Source organism: Crocuta crocuta, unplaced genomic scaffold (assembly GCF_008692635.1).
Source record: "Crocuta crocuta isolate KB4526 unplaced genomic scaffold, BGI_CrCroc_1.0 scaffold36, whole genome shotgun sequence".
NCBI classification, from domain to species: Eukaryota; Metazoa; Chordata; class Mammalia; order Carnivora; family Hyaenidae; genus Crocuta; species Crocuta crocuta.
Window position 1 is genome coordinate 1412852 of NW_027532203.1, and position 4879 is coordinate 1417730.

General features: G+C 38.6%; 1 pseudogene; it reads right to left on the reverse strand.

Moving 5' to 3' along the window:
- Nucleotides 1–2883: 2883 nt before the first annotated feature.
- Nucleotides 2884–3428, reverse strand: LOC144242581 (10 kDa heat shock protein, mitochondrial pseudogene; annotated as a pseudogene).
- Nucleotides 3429–4879: the final 1451 nt, after the last annotated feature.

Genomic DNA, 4879 nt, shown 5'->3' on the forward strand with positions numbered 1-4879 from the left:
TACCTTCTGAAATTGTATTTCTTTCTCACCTGCTTTTATTTAAGTTTATGTATTTTCAGAGAGAGAGAGAGAGAGCACTCTGTGTAGGGGCAGGGGGATGGGAGAGAGAGAGATTCCCCAAGCAGACTTCGCACCATCAGCGTAGAGGCTGGTGAGAGGCTGGAACTCACTAACTGTGAGATCATGACCTGAGCCAAAATCAAGAGGTGATCGCTTAATACACTGAGCCTCCCAGGCAACTCCTCGCCTGTGTTATAATGTCACTGTTAATTTCTTTAATTCTTTAAAAAAAGAAAAGAGCAACTATAGTGAGTTTATGTTTTCTATTAGACATTGCTTACTTCATATGAGAAGAGGACGTCTTCAGTTAAAATATTGCAATATCTTTCAAGAAGATCTTTTAATAAAATGAATTGGAAGAAAATGCCTCCCTCATAAAGAGTCTGACCATCTATTGACAATGTAACTTGAGGCTGAGCAGAGAATTTAAAAAATTAAGGGGAGAAATAAAACAGTTACATTATTAAATTTTTTTTTAAATTTATTTTTGAGAGAGAGAGAGAGAGTGTGAGTGGAGGAGGGGCAGAAAGAGAGAGAGACACAGAGTCTGAAGCAGGCTCCAGGCTTTGAACTGTCAGCACAGAGCCCGAAGTGGGGCTTAGACTCGTGAACTGTGAGACCATGACCTGACCTGAGCCAAATTCAGATGCTTAATCAACTGAGCCACCCAGGTGCCCCAACAGATACCCTTTAATACAGCAAATACCTACCTTTTTCTATAGTTGTTCTACTTTATGTAGTAGAGAAATGATGCATTCATAATTCCATTTAATTTTGCAATTTAGAGATAGAGATATTGTAAAAGATTCTCTAAGTGTCCAGAGAAGTCTCCTATACCCGTTCTGGGCTCACTCCACACCACTCTCTTCCCAATCCCTGCCAGAATTCCATTTCTCCTGAACTGTACATGCCATAGTCTCTAAGGCTCTTCATGACCTTCAGTTTTCCCCACTGTGTCCTCACCTTTCAGACTAGAGTCCCTACTGCTGTAAAAGACTATGGTGCATTCTACCACCATGCCACCTATAGGGTCAACTTCAGTCACCATTAACATGCTTAAAATTGTGCCTTTTTAAAGGCAACAATCTTTCCCAGGTTTAAAGTTAGAAAAGGCTCTTTCTAAATGCCAATATTTAATATATTGGGCAGATTGAAGGAACAGCGCTTATCAAGACAAATAAATATAGCTATTAATATTGAACAGTATGGGTTGTGGAAGACACGCAGAAATACAAATTCATTTGTTTCCCATTTTACTTTAAACCTTATTTAGTGAAAGAAGCATGTATCTTGCCTCACACGAAATCTCAGCAAGCCCTGTGAATGTACAGCTCGGTCCAAAATAAACGGGCACATTCTATTTCTCCCTGTAGCGTCTCCAGTTTTGGGCAGTGAAGAGGGCATGATTGGATTCAGCTCTTTGACTTCTCTGCCTCCCGCAAACTGCTGTTTCAGGCCTTACTGGGGTCAAGACAGGGAGAAGCATGGCGAGTGTCCAAGTGTCCTTCTCTTTTATGCCTACTGACTGTCAGCTCTAAAAGAAAATCATCTAAAATGCATTGATCTGTAATGCTTGCTTGAAGTATGTCTAATATTTGCTGATTAAGAAAGAGTAGATTAGGGGCGCCTGGGTGGCTCAGTCGGCTAAGCATCCGACTTTGGCTCAGGTCATGATCACACGGTTCGTGGGTTCGAGCCCCGCATCAGGCTCTGTGTTGACAACTAGCTCAGAGCCTGGAACCTGTTTCAGATTCTGCGTCTCCCTCTCTCTCTACCCTCCCCTGCTCATGCTGTTTCTCTCTCTCTCTCTCTCTCTCTCTCAGAAATAAATAAAACATTAAAAAAAAAGAGAGAGAGTAGATTATTTCAAAGATTGTGGCAAACATTTCAAAAAAAGAAAAAAATAAGCACTGTATATTTACATTTAACAACCCCCTCCCTTATTTTACTGTCCCCCATTCAACCAATGTTTCCATATCCATTCTCTTCATTTAATCTTATTCCTAACCTTTCATGGCTCTGACTTTTGTTCCCTCAGCTAGAATGTCACTCGCTTTCTCTGAGACTCTACCCACGTGTAAAACTTATTGGCACATGGCCCGACGAGAGGTGGAGAGATGGCCTCTCTGATTAAAGCACTAGACATGATAGGATGAACCATAGTAGAATGGAACTAAATTGAGGAGTGTCTCAGGAAAATGAAAATATATTGTGTTTAATAGACAGGCAAAAAGGAGCCATTCTAACATTCTTTTTTTCCTCGTTTTAATTTTTTTTTTTTTGAGAGAGAGAGAGACAGTGAGTGAGCCTATGGGCCTGCAAGCATGGGAGGTGCAGAAAGAGAGGGAGGCAGAGAATCCTGAGTAGGCTCCATGCTTTCTGCACAGACCCCAACTTGGGGCTTAAACCCACCAACCTTAGATCATGACCTGAGCCAAAATCCAGAGTTGTACACTTAACTAACTGAGGCACCCAGGGGCCCTGAGTCATTCTATATTCTAATGCAGTAAAAAGTTTAATCTCGGATATTAAACAAAACTCATTTTTGAGCATTTATCCCTTTTATAAAAATTTACTGTTAGAAATGATGTTGGAGTTCTATTAAAATAAAGACTTTGCAGCCTTAAAAAAGTACTGAAAAGAAATCAAAGGCCTTTATTAAAAATTTTGTGTGATGTCTAGTGACTATTTTATTTATTATTTTTATTTTTTGGATTTCATTAGTTTATTATAAAAGAGAGACATGGAAATTATTTACACGATGAAAGATTTCACAACTTAAATGGGCAGCTTCACATGATGCCATTTCAATAATGATTTATTTCAGTCTACCTATTTTCCAAGAATGTCACCATTTCTTTTTTTTTATTCTTATTTATTTTTGAGAGAGAGTGTGAGAGGGGAAGGGTCAGAGAGAGAGGGAGACAGAATCTGAAGCAGGCTCCAGGCTCTGAGCTGTCAGCACAGACCCCGACACGGGGCTCAAACTCACGAGCTGTGAGATCATGACTGGAGCTGAAGTTGGATGCTCAACCAACTAAGCCACCCAGGTGCCCCATGAATGTCACCATTTCTAAATAACATAACACTTGTCTTCTAGAACTAATTTGGTGCTTCCATACTCTGGGAGAACTTTAACTCAACTTTCATACTAAGTCTTTCACACTAACAGATTGAATTTCTCTACCTTTTCCTTTTGAGCTCAATCCAACAGCTACAAATGTTGCTTGTAATACTTTTCCTTGAGATTTTTCTGGAAGCATAATGCCTTCTTTGGTTACAGTTTCAGCTGCACTCCTTTCAACTAAAACTCTGTCAAAGAAGAGAATAAATTTCCTAAACACCAGTCCAGCAATGACTCTGGCCATTGCAGTTCATATTCTGCTCTGAAGCTGCCACCACCACAGGGGGATCCATAGTCCAACCTATTCAGTTGGTGGCTCAGTGGGTTAAGTATCCAACTTTGGCTCAGGTCATGATCTCATGGTTTGTGAGTTTGAGCCCTGCATCTGTCTCTCTGCTGTCAGCATAGAGCCTGCTTTGGATCCTCTGTCTTCCTCTCTACCCCTTAAAGCTCACACTCTCTCTCTCTCAAAAATAAACATTTAAAAATAAATACATATTTAAAAAACTTTAAAGGTATTATGATATGAACTAACTTATAAAAGTTAAATGGGACAGAATGCGAGAAGATATTTGCAAATTACATATCAGCTAAATGATTAGTATCCAAAATCTCTGAAGAACTTATCAAACTCAACACCCAAAAAGCAAATAATTCAGTGAAGCAATGGATAGAAGACAAGACACTTTTACAAAGAAGACATCTAGATGGCAAACAGACACATGAAAAGATGCTCAACGTCACTCATCATCAGGGAAATACAAATCAAAACCACCATGAGATATCACCTCACACTAGTCAGAATGGCTAAAATTAACAACTCAGGAAACAACAGATATTGGCAAGGATGCGAAAAAAGAGGGACATTTTTGTACTGCTGGTGGGAACGCAAAATGGTGGAGCTACTCTGGAAAACACGATGGAGGTTCCTCAAAAAATTACAACTTAGAAATTCCACTCCTAGGTATTTAAACAAAGGATGCAAGAGTGCAGACTCAAAGGGGCACATGCACCCCAATGTTTATAGTAGCACTATCGACAATAGCCAAAGTATGGGATGAGCCCAAATGTCCATCCACTAAAGAATGGATAAAGAATATGTATATGTACATATGTATATATATATATATACACACATACACACCCATATACATACAGAATGGAATATTACTCGACAGTCAAAAAGAATGAAATCTTGCTATTTGCAGCAACATGGATGGAACTAGAGTACATTATGCTAAGTGAAGTAGTCAGTCAGAGACAAACAAATACCATACGATTTCACTCATGTATGGAATTAGAGAAACAAAACAGATGGGCATAAGGGAAGGGAAACAAAAAATAATATAAAAACAGGAGACAAACTATATAAGACTCTTAAATACAGAGAACAAACTAAAGGTTGCTGTCAAGGTGTTGGCTAAGGGGAAAGACTAAAGGGGTGATGGGCATTAAGAGAGACACTTTTTGGGATGAGCCCTGGGTATTATATGTAAGTGATGAATCATTAAATTCTATTCCTGAACTACTTATTATACTCTATGTTAACTAACTTGGATTTAAATTTTAAAGATAAATAAATACATAAATGAAAAGCTAAATGGAATTCCCTGATGTTGATTGTAAAACATGTAAATTATAAAACCCAATTTCTTTTTTATTTTATTGGTATTTCAAAGATACAAAAGATTTATT